Source organism: Pleurodeles waltl, chromosome 9, assembly GCF_031143425.1.
Source record: "Pleurodeles waltl isolate 20211129_DDA chromosome 9, aPleWal1.hap1.20221129, whole genome shotgun sequence".
In the NCBI taxonomy this organism is placed as follows: Eukaryota; Metazoa; Chordata; class Amphibia; order Caudata; family Salamandridae; genus Pleurodeles; species Pleurodeles waltl.
The window spans coordinates 311249783-311262464 of record NC_090448.1 but is presented as its reverse complement, the minus strand read 5'-3'; the positions used below and the strand labels follow the sequence as shown (position 1 = coordinate 311262464).

At 45.5% G+C, this 12682-nt stretch overlaps 1 pseudogene; it reads left to right on the top strand.

Moving 5' to 3' along the window:
• Positions 1–1339: 1339 nt before the first annotated feature.
• LOC138259634 (craniofacial development protein 2-like) lies at positions 1340–2447 on the top strand (annotated as a pseudogene).
• Positions 2448–12682: the final 10235 nt, after the last annotated feature.

Genomic DNA, 12682 nt, shown 5'->3' with positions numbered 1-12682 from the left:
CCGGGCGTGCTCCTGGTATATGAGCAGGAATAGGAGTGCGGGGATGACCTGCAACTCTGGTTCCATACTGCCGGAATCTCGCGTGGAGTGCGTAGAGGTGAGCGTTTTCCCGTTCGTAGTCTGTTTCCGCCGTGTTCTTATCGGCGGTGCTCCCGCCCCGGAAAAGGTGGCAGATTGGTGGGTCGTAATAGGGTGGGCGGTACATTGTCTGCCGCCTGGCTGTTGGCGGGAACCGCCGCGCTGTTTGTTTGTACCGCTGTGGCGGGCGGAGTGTTAAGTTGGCGGGCTGTGTTGGCGGTTCCCGCCAGGGTCAGAATTGCATATTTTAGACCGCCGGCCTGTTGGCGGCTTGGCCGCCGCTTTATCACCGACCGCCAGGGTCAGAATGAGGGCCATTGTGTGCCACACAAGTGCTAATTTACAATAATAACAATCTGTCCTATACACATTAATAGACCTTGGGATGTATGGGGTGTCGGGAAGAGGTAGTACTTCTGATGGGGGAAAGCGTTGTGCTCTTCGGAGTAGTTCAGCCACCTTCGTCCTCACCTGACAGTCAGCTCTCACCTGTGGCTCCTCATAGCTGTCCGCATGCAACAGCGGCCACAACCCGGGCAACAGCTGCGACTGCCTGGCAAAACCAGGTGAGGGTAGCCGATGGGTCTGAAACTCTCAGTGAGTTAGGGCTTGTCTACCTATGCATGCGAAGACTGGATCTGGTGGGCTGCGCAGAGGAAATCACCAGATTGGTTCAACGGGCAGGAAGGCGGACTCAGCAAAGTGCTGTGGAGCCGGCACAGTGAGATACATTAGGACACTACTGGCCGTCCACTGCATCCAGACCCAACTCCAATTGTCTCGACTATGTCCTGCTACTGGATTATGATAAGCTGGGACTAGAGAGTAAGGCTGACGATCTGCGGAACTCTCCCTCTCTATAATCCAATTCATACGCAAGTCAAGACATCACCCCCTCATACCCTCCGGCAAGTCCTGTGGCGATGAGCGAGTGACGAAGCAGCAGGTGCGGATACACTGGAAGCTGTAGCCAACACCCCACACCCACACACCCCAGGGTAATGGATCACTTTCTACTGGATCGAAGCAGCAGTGGAATTCGGCAGCCCCTGGGTGTCTGAGCAGCCCTATTTAGGATCACTCTGCTCACCTTTATGGCCTGAGGAAGGGGCTAGAAAAGGTGCCCTAAACATAGCCTTCTTCACCCTACCCCTGGCCTGCTTGCCTAGGCAGGTGGGGATCCCAACCATGCGGTTGCATTACAAAGAAGAAAACATCAATGACTCCACTCACCAGTGGTACATGGAATGCGCGCACGCTGATGTATAGCTCCAAAACAGACAGACCTGAGAGACAGACAGCACTTGTTGCAAGAGAACTTGTAAGGTACAACATCCAGATTGCTGCCCTCAACGAGACCAAGTTTGCAGACGAAGGCCAGGTGACAGAAGTCAAAGCCGGTTATACCTTTTTCTAGAGTGGCCGTAGCAGCAATGGACCTCGTGAAGCAGGAGTGGGTTTTGCCATCAGATCTAATCTAATATAATTCATCAGTGCATATGCCCCCACCATGACAAACCGAGAGGAGATCAAAGTCAAGTTTTATGAATACTTGGATTCCCTCATAGCATCTGTGTCAGCTTGTCACCTTAGGTGACTTCAATGCCAGAGTTGGTGCAGACTACCAGACATGGGAGGGAGCCATTGGGAGGAATAGAGTCGGCAAAATCAACAGCAATGGTCATCTACTTCTGAAGACCTGCGCAGCTAATGACCTGCTGATCACAAACACAGTTTTCCGCCTACCCAACCATAACAAGATGTCCTGGATGCTCTCACCCAGCAAGCACTGGCATCTAATTGATTATGTCATAGTAAGGAGAATGGACAGGCAGGATGTTAGAGTGACTAGGGCCATGTGCGTAGCAGACTGCTGAACAGACCACAGGCTCATCCTCTCAAAACTAAAAATGCACATCCAGGCGAGGTGGCGCCCGCAGGGGAAAAAGACCAATAGATGACTGAATGTCAGCAAGTTAGTACGGCACTCTGTGCGCCAGAAACTCAGTAAGGACCTCACCAGTAAGTTTGACCAACTCAGCTTTGGCACAAACGGTGCAGAATAGGATTGGGCAGCTTTTAGAGATGTGGTCTGCAACACCGCTCTTGCTCACTTGGACCAGAACACATGCAAACACCAGGACTGGTTTGACGACAATTATGAGGACATTCAGAAGCTGCTGGATGAGAAGCATGAAGCCTTTAGATTCCTCCAGCAAGACACTACATCTGACTCCAAGAAGGCAGCCTACAATTCCATCAAAAGCAAGGTGCAAGCAAAGCTCAGAGAGATGCAAGACTCCTGGCTCAGCAGAAAAGCAGATGAGATCCAGAAGTACGCTGATAGCAACAACTCCAAGCATTTCTAAGATGCCCTGAAGACCATCTACAGACCACAATCCTCTGGAATATCACCACTGCTTAGTGCTGACGGGTCCACCTGTTTACTGACAAGAAAGTCATCCTGAAAAGATGGGCTGAGCACTTCAACAATGTTCTGAACAAGCCTGCCTCTAACAATGCCGAAGCCATTGACTGCGTGCTGCAAGTTGTCATAAACACCTCACTGGCAGAACCCCCAAAGGAATCAGAGGTTAAGGAAGCAAATAAGCTTCTCTCTAATGGTAACGCACCAGGCTCTGATTCCATCCCAGCTGAAATCTACAAAGCAGGGGGACCAGTCTTGTTACAGAAGCTCACTGAGCTCTTTCAGACCTTGTGACAACAGGAAGTTATCCCTCAGGAGCTCAAGGATGCCTCCATCGTCCATCTCTACAAGAGTAAGGGAAACAGGCAGTCTTGTGACAACCACTGAGGAATCTCTCTCCTGGTCATTGCCGGCAAAATCCTTGCCAGAGTCCTCCTCAACCGCCTCACTCAACACATGGAAGATGTACACTTGCCAGAGAGTCAGTGCGGCTTCAGAGAGGGCCGAGGGACAGCGGACATGATATTTGCAGCACGTCAACTACAGCAGAAGTGCCAGGGACAAAACAGGGACCTTTACACAACATTCGTGGACCTGACCAAAGCCTTTGATCCTGTCAGTCGAGAGGGGCTATGGTGGATCACGGACAAGTTTGGCTGCCCATGCAAATTCGTCAGTATGGTGCGCCAGTTCGACGACGTCATGCTTGCTCGAGTACTGGATAATGGAGACGCCTCCGATGCCTACCTAGTGACCAACGGAGTCAAGCAAGACTGGCACCCACGCTGTTCAGCTTTGATGTTTTCAGCCATGCTATCACATGCCTTCTGCGATGACGAAGAAACCAGTATCAAGACCAGATATAGGACTGATTGCAGTCTCTTCAACCTGCGGAGACTGCAGGTCAAGACCAAGGTTGAAGATGACTCTGTGAGCAATTTCCTGTTCGCAGGTGACTGCACACTCAATGCTGCCACAAAGGCCCAGATGCAGCAGAGCATGAACTGCTTTTCTACTGCCTGCAAAAACTTCGGCCTCACAATAAGTACCAAGAAGACTGAGGTCTTGCATCTTCCCGCACTACAGAAGATGTATGTGGAACCAACTATCACCGCTGAAGGGGAAATCCTGAAGGCTGTTGACAAGTTTACATACCTCTGCAGCACACTCTCCAGATCTGTGAACATTGATGATGAGGTAGACACACGCATCACCAAGGCAAGCTCTGCATTTAGATGGCTGTGGGAGTCAGTGTGGGAGAGGAGAAGCATCAATCTGTCCACAAAGCTGAAGATGTATAAGGCAGTCATACTTCCCACACTAGTGTATGCCTGTGAAACATGGACTGTGTATAAGCGCCATGCTAAAAAGTTGAATTGCTTCCACATGAACTGCTCAAGAAGGCTCCTGAAAATGACCTGGCGGAACAAAGTGCCAGATACACGCCTCACCAAGAGACTGTTCTATGGTGAACTGGCGGAAGGCAAACGTACACAAGGTGGGCAGAAAAAGCACTTGAAGGACATGCTGAAAGTCTCTCTGAAAATCTTTGGCATTGACCCGGACTCCTGGGAAACCCTAGCGCAAGACAGTCCCCCCGGCGAAGCTGCATCAGCAAAGGTGCTAACTCCTATGAGCAGGGCAGGACTTCAGAGGCGCAGAAGAAGCGTGAGCAGGCAAATCTATAGCCAACTCTTTGCCAACCAACCCAGCAGACCACTTGTGCCTGACATACGACAGAGCTTTCCGAGCCTGCATTGGACTGATCAGCCACAGCTAGACACACCGTATCCAGTCAACCTCCTCAATGTGATGTCCTTGGTCATCATCAACAATGACAGATGAACAACAATAGACCTTGAACATATTTGGCAACCCAGTAAGCCTTTTAAATCTTGGGTGCCTTTGTATAGAAAAATGATATCCCCCAGATAAAAAATATATTATTATTTCATTCAGGTTCCATTTTTCATGGAGAAATACATTTTTTGAGAGCAACCACAGCTTTGTACGCAAATTTGATAAAATAAACACATAGAAAATTCATTACAAATGCTACATATTTATTTGAAGCACTTTTATCAGTCAATCCGAAGCATCCACAAAATAGAAAAGAAAGAAATGGATTCAGATTCACAGAAGTATAGTTAAAGACAGAAAGAACTACCAGCGGTAGCGAGCACCTAGGGCTCTGACACAAACATTTCCATATTATGCCTGCACATGACAGTTTTCTATGTATTAAATATTTTCATTAATACTGTTATCAAGACCTAACATGTATTTCATTTAGACTGATGTGAACCTTTGATGTTATTGTTTTTGGGTCTAATCGTAAAGAGTCTTTGCAAGGACTTTGGGGCCAGCCAAAATGGTTGGTGACCATTATCACCACCCAGTAGTCTATTGACACGCCTGGCAAGGCTTTTCCTGACAACATGTGCATGGTACATAAAAATGAGGCCTACCTTTATGTTAAGCATTACACCAGTAAGCGATTTAGAATGTTCTCTTACCTTGGGTGTGAAAAGGTTCAAGTCACTATGCTCCAAAAAAATACTTCTGACCAAAGCTGAAGTGGAATAATTGATTAAAACTGAAAAGGGCATGTATTTGCTGCCAATTATTCAAACTACGCTAGAGAGGTATTGAAGTGGATTGCGTCTGAGGTTCCTTTTTAGGTGCATGATGTAGTAACGGAACTGCAGGACAGGTATGTTATTGTTTTCAGTCTGCTCGATAGAACTGAAACATATCTGGTATACATATTCACCTTGAATACTGATCGTTGGAAAATTGCCCTCTCTGGAGGGTCACCCCAAACTTTTTGCCTTCCTCCTCCTCCTCTTTTTCTGACCTCAGTTTTGTTGGTTTTAGGACTCTAGACACTTTACCACTGCTAACCAGTGCTAAAGTGCATGTGCTTTCTCCCCTAAACATGGTAACATTGGTTCCTACCCAATTGGCATATTTAATTTACCTGTAAAACCCTAGTAAAGTGCACTACATGTGCCCAGGTGCCCGTAAATTAAATCCTACTAGTGGGCCTACAGCATTGACTGTGCACCCAACCATGTCTCAGGCCTGCCATTCGAAGGCCTATGTGTGCAGTTCCACTGCCAATTCGACTTGGCACTTAAAACTACCTGCCAAGCCTTATACTCCTTTTTTTTAACATATATGTCACCCCTAAGGTAGTCCCTAGGTAACCCACAGGGCAGGGTGCTGTGTAAGTAAAAGGCAGGACATGTACTTATGTGTTTTACATGTCCTGGTAGTGCAAAACTCGCAAATTCATTTTCTACTACTGTAAGGCCTGCTCCCCTCATAGACTAGTATTAGAACTGCCCTTGTATACTTTTAAGTGGTAGATTCTGATCTGGAAGGAGTAGCCCTGTCATGTTTAGTATGTGTATGGCCAGAATGGTAATAGAAAATTTGGTTTACTGGTGAAGTTGGATTTAATATCGCACAATACACTATTTTAGAAATGCCACTTTTAGAAAGTGGTCTTCTCTGCACTTACAGCCATCTGTGCCTTACAGCCTGTCTCCAATCCACGACCGGTCTGTGCTGGTTGACAGCCCCCTTTGGGCATTCCACCCAGCCACCATAAACATAGGCCACTCAGTCACATCTGCATTCATCAGCATACTGAATGGGGCTCCTTGGGCAGGAAGGGTGAAGGGACTCTCTCTTACACTTCAAAGGCCAGTGGCCTGCCCTCACACAAAGGACTGATAACTCCCCACAGGGATCCCGGCACAAAGGACTGAGCTGAAAGAGGAACCTGTGCATTTCAAGACCACTCTTTGAAGTTTCCCCCACTTCAAAGGCACTTTTGGGTGTATATATACTGGGTCCTTGACCCTACCAAATCAGACACTTCTGGATCTACAACTGGACTCTGTCGGAGGGACAGCCTGGCTGCTCAAAGGACCCATCTGGAATGCTTTGCTGAGAAGGACTGCTGCCCTGCCTGTTGTTCTGCTGCCTGCTGGCCTCTGACTGCTGGAAGGACTCTGCTCTCCCCACAAGTGCTCTCCAAGGGCTTGGATTGAGCTTGCCTCCTGTTTCTGAAGTCTCAAGGCCAACAAAGTCTTTACCTCTTCAGGAAATCCTTGCGCTTTGGGAAATCGATGCACCGCCTGCAGAAAGTGCCACAGCGCCTGCTTCACGGTGGAAAAGTTGCTACATCACCTACCGGATCGACACAGCACCTGCTTCTTCTACCAGAGCATTAAGGATTTTCAACACATTGTCCCTGGGCGTCAAATATCCCCGCATCGCAGTGAGGAACCAAGGCTGCGCTCCTGGAAATCGACTCATCTCCTTGAAGCGTGGAAAGAAACAATGCATTGTCTGTGCTGCGTCGGAAAATCAGACTCAGCGCCTTATTTTTCGACGTATCTCCTCCTCTGTGGCCCCAGTGCATTGGTATTTTTTGAGGATCCCAGATACTGTGTGTTACAAGGATATAACCACTGATTCCTAAGGATTGAGACTTATTTAAACCTTCAGAAAGTGATATCTCAACTTGTGCATATTGGATTTATGTCATTTTGATCTTATTTTATTCATATAAATATTATCTATTTTTCTAAACATGTGTGGTATATTTTTGTGGTGTTTTAACTGTGTTACTGTATGAGTTATTGGACAAATACGTGACACACTGCCTTCTAAACAAAGCCTGCCTGCTCTGGGCCAAGCTACCAGAGAGTGAGCACAGGATAATTTGGGTTTTGTTTTGACTTACCCTGACTAGGATTGTGATCCCTACTTTGCCAGGGTGTATACCTCTTCCAACTAGAGACCCAATTTCTAACACTGATGAAAAGGAGTTCTTTGAGTCTGGAGGCATTCCTATACTTTGTCGCAGGTTTGTATGAGCAGGGGACCTCAACTGTGCATTGAACTGGAAGCTGGATAAGTGCCTCCTGAGCCCGTTTTGAAACCAGGAATGGAGACTGCTCTGGTAAACATAATGACAGAATTTGACTTAATATATGTGTGGCGGTATTACTAGCCGACTGACAAGATATATTTCTACTACTCCCATGTTTATAATGCTCACAGTAGAGTAGACTATGTGTTGGGAAGAATCGAAGGCATCTGATATTTTGAAGACTCGAATAGTTAAACAGATTCCTCTCTGACCAAGCCTTCATTTTACACATAAGTGATTATACTGAACATTTTCCAGTCCAATTGTGCATTGGCAGATAGTAGGGCAACGGAATGAAAGCCATACAAGGTGGCCCTTAGGGGGAGTGCATTTCTCAGATCACTGGGATATGAATGAAGTTGGGGGACACACTCATAGACACCGAGAACCTTGAAGACGTAGAGAGGAAAGTAGTCCGATACCCTTGTAAAACCCAGAAAATATTAGACACAAAACACCAAACTGAGAATACTTGGACTAAGCTACACTCACACTCAGCACAAAGACTGTTCAGGGAGAGAGACAAATCTGGCCGGATGTTATCCCGGTTGCTAAAAGGTGAAAAGCCTAACACTCCGTTTGTGGCAGACACCCTGCTACAAAGCATGACAAACGACGTGACATTTGTCAGGTGGAGCGGGGAGGCTGTTGTATGGTGTGTGATCTATTCTTGAACAACAGGTTTCTCACCTTTGAACAAGCACACCAAGCATGTGATGTGGGCACAGGACAGTTTCTTCAGAATGTGAGGTTGGCTGACGTCACCAGAGAAATCTGGAATACATTCCCGGAGACGCCCATTGAAAATAATGTTATGTAGCACATTCTAGTGTTGGCTAGGAGCAGGTGACTAATCCTGCCTCTATGTGCTGCGCTGGTACTAAACGGAAGGGGTGGGAGGCATGGAACAGGTCTAGAGCAGATGGGCCGAGGTCTGCCCAGAACCTCAGGCCAAGCCTGACTGGAGGAAAGTCTGCGTGTTCGATACATGTTCCCTAATGCACGATTTAAATCAGTACAATTCCATTTCTTAGAGAAAACATATCTTACCTCTAAGAAGCTGGCATTATTTACCCTGGCAAGATGATCAAATGAAGTAAGTATGAATCTTGGGTGTGGACTTTCTGCAAATGACATGGAGATTTCCCAAGTTTCTGGGTTCCGGGAGATTGTGGTGTACAGTTTAAGAATGACTAAGGTGCACAGTTCATAACATTTATGAGGCAATGCTTACCGTGGATGTTTTCTACTAGGAAGGGTTACAAAATGATATTACACATGTTATCATTGGGAACTGTCTTGACGAAAAGACGCGAAGCAATTTGTGGGCCAAGCTCTATTGCCACGGAGTTTCCTGGTGGGCAAAGGACTTGGTGGAGTGGGCAGCGTATCCAGGCCTCACTAAAAGATGACAAAGTGATGGATGATCGTGCTTGGTGGCAAAAATATTGACCAGACTGATAATCCCCTTAATAACAGACCCCTTCAATTATGAGTATGTGCAGGGGAATAGGCAGTAATGGAACATTGTTAGCGATACTCTCAGGATATTCTTGATGGGAAACAGAATGTATTGAAGATCCTTAAGGAACATTTATTGATATGGTGGATGTTAAGAAGCTCTTTTACTGGATTATAGTTAATACCACCCTAACAGTGTTGCTGGTTGTTATTGCTGAAAATTAAGAAAAATAATTATAAAGAAAATGTGACCACACTAGTCTTTAGGCGTGTGTATGTGAAAGGTTTAGGGCCTAGAAAACTAATATTTGGAACTGTGATTGTAGCTAACAGAGTGTGAGAGATTGCCATATTATTTCATGAATAGGCTGATGTTAGCAAATAACAAAGCCCGAGCTAACATGGAAGAAAGCTTGTTTTGATGCAATTGGCTGCCTTTTGGTTATGCCACTAACGTAAGCATTGTACATGTAGCAATGTAGATGCAAGAGGCTGTACACATAATGCAACCCCGTGTCTTTTCGTAGAGAATCATTAACAAAGCGAAAAAGAGACCTACGCATGAGAAGAGGGGTAGAGAAGAAGACGTGGTGCCTGGGGAGAATGTTGATATCTTACTGCAAAGCTTCTCAGAGGTACGCAGCGATAGTACATAGCTTGGCATAAGAAACAGATGGTACAAACAAATCAGCCAAATCCATAATTTGGATACTGACAATAATATTGCTATGAATTTAGGGAGGGTCTGTGATATAAGATGCTTCGGGTGTTTGTAATATTCATCTTGTGTTATATGTTGGCTTTCGAAATAATAATAATATTTCTTATCATTACTATACACAAGGTTTGTGTGCTGATTGTACACACCAAATAACTAATCATAATATACACCAGTTGCTGTGTGTGTCTACTACTTCTCAGGATCAGGGTAAGGGTCTTCACAACTACATATAACCCCTATAGATAAAAGTATCTCTAGCTGGGTAGTCTGACTCAAGGCACTCTAAATCTAGATGAGCATATCTCGATATATACAACAGTGATAGACAGCTGCATAACAAAGGAACCCTGCAGCTCCTGCAGTGCGGGGGTCGAGTTCCTGGGGGCCCCCTCAGCACCGTACCCAGGCCTGAGAGCTCCTGATTGAGTTTGGAGGGGGTCCTCCATCTGCTTTGCAGGGGGCCCCCTCATGTTTTGTTACGCCACTGGTGAAAGACACCTGCCTGTTTTCCTAGCAAAGAGCAATGTCCCAAAGGAGAAGAAGGACCATTTGCTAATAAAGCAGATTCTAGGTGTAACATAGTACACATTGACACTTATAGTATTGGTAAATTATGGCAAGAGTGGGTAAAGGATTTTATAATGGAAACTATAAGACAACACATATATACATTGCATGAAAACATGAATGTTGATGTTATTCTTAAAGGTCCAAGGAAGAAAAGGAAATTGAAGCAATATTTGATTGCCCGACAGCTCTAACTAAAACACATACATCTGCTGCAGGAACCCTACAATGGTTTAAAGAGGGTGCTAAAGAAATATATTTGATTTCAGATATGACTTTCATTGCTTTTAATAAAGTAAAAAGCACATTGCAAAAGTATTGCTTGAACAAGAACAGATGAAAGGTATACTCACTGTACAAACTTCCTTACATGAGCTGAGAATGTGCTGCAATTAGATGAAAGTTTTATTAAGAAACATGTTGGTTGGTACACTCAATTTCATTACTTAGTGCTTTTTTTTAAAGAAGAAGAACCTGCCCACTTAAAAAAAAAAAATTACCTTTCTGTATCTTTATCAACACTGTAACCAGTTGTTATCACCTTTCCTTTCTTTTTCTCTCCCAACAGTGAGTATGGGCCTGATTACGAGTTCCGCGGATGGCAGGGAGGTTGCTGCTATAGTGGCTATCTCCCCGCCAGGCCCATTATGAGTTTCCCGCTAGGTCGCCGGAGGGTAACCTGAGTTTATGCCTGCTGGCCTGGCGGAAAACACCCTACAGCATTGTAATTGGGCCAGCGGCAATGCTGTAGGATGCAGGGGCACCAGCACTCTTGCAGACAGTGAACATTGTGAGGGTGCTGGCCAGGGGGACCCCTGCACTGCCCATACCAAGGGCATGGGCAGTGCAGGGCCCCCCTAGTACCCTCTGCACCCATTCTCCGTCAGCCTTTTCATGGCGGTGTTACCGCCATAAAATCGCTAGTGGGGAACAAGGTCTTTAATCCCTAGGGCAGCGCTGCTCTGGTGGATTAGAACTACCACGACCGCTGGGATAACTAATCCTGGCAGTGCTGGAGGTCCGAATGCGGCACGACTGCTGTGATCATAATGTGGAGCTCGGACTGCTGCAGACCGCCAGACTCGTAATGACCACCTGTGTGTTTATCATCTTCCTCTCACCTCCCTACCCTCATTCTAGCTGTTCTTTTCTTTTCTGTACATTCTGTATATATTTCTGTCATTGCTCTCACCTGTCTCCCCTTCTCTTTCAGCTGTCTCTTTGTCACTTATATTTCACATGTCCAACCTCCTTACTGCTCTAAATCATTTCTGTATTAGCTGTCTGTCTCGTTCCTACCTCTCACCAGTCTCTCTTTGCCCCTCTAACACCTTTCTCGCACTGTGCCTAAACAATAACTTTCAAACCATTTACTCCCTTCTCACCTGTCAGTCTCTCTATCAGACGTCTCTTTCTCACCTCTCTCACCCATCCCACACCTCTGTGTCACTTTCTCAACTATCTGTTTTTCACCTTGTTGTCTCTGTGTCAGGTGCCTTTTGCCTCTCATCCAGCAACAATACATGAGTTATGGTGCAAGTTTATTTTCAGTTTACATGCATTGTGCTGTGTTCTTCTTCACAAAACTTCATGGCACTACCTTGAAGACCTCTTAGGCCAGGAGTCACAAGGGGCAATCTAGGGGTGTTAAATGTGATCCCTGGTGACCCCTTAGTTATGTTCAATGGGTTTTCAAAGGGTACTGCATCAGAACCGCAGTGGTGGTTGCTCCAAAGTGTGGGTGTGCTGTACCACTAAAATCTTATGTCTCAAAAGCATGGTTGGGTGGATCAGGGATGGTAATAACCTCAATTTTAGGAATCAATGACTCCCAATGTAAGGTGCAATTCATCACATATAAAATACAGTGAAATAAGAAAGGATTAACTCAATAAGTGAGTTATAGGGTGAAGTCAGAAAATGTATAACAATTTATCACAAAAATTCAAACGGTTCAAGGCAGAATAATGGAATGTAGAGTCTGCTGAGTTACATAAAAGCACTTGCCTTAAGGGCCATCCATGCAGAATGATATAAAATAGTCGGTAAAGTCAGAGAAATGCTAAGTTCCAAGTGTACAGTAAAATCAATTAGAAAATCGGGCAACTTCCACAGAGGATCAGGAAAGTGTCATGGCTCACCCTCAAAATCAAGGGAATAGAGGAAATATCCTCATAGAACAGTATGGAAACTTCAGAATCATTGTGGTGTGACCAAAGAAACACATTATCAACAAATCGGAATACAGAATTCAGAAACATCATGGCATTACCACATAAGCGCTAACCTACTATGTGAATTAATGTCATCTGAAGATGTCAGAACACACTAGTCGAATAAACAGCAGTGAACCATTTTGGGTGAATACAATACTTTGTGCAAGTGAAAGATTGGAATAATGATATTAAAGTGAGCCTATGCTAGACAGCCTATTGCTAGAACTATGGCATTCAGAAATAAACAAACATGACTTGCTTGA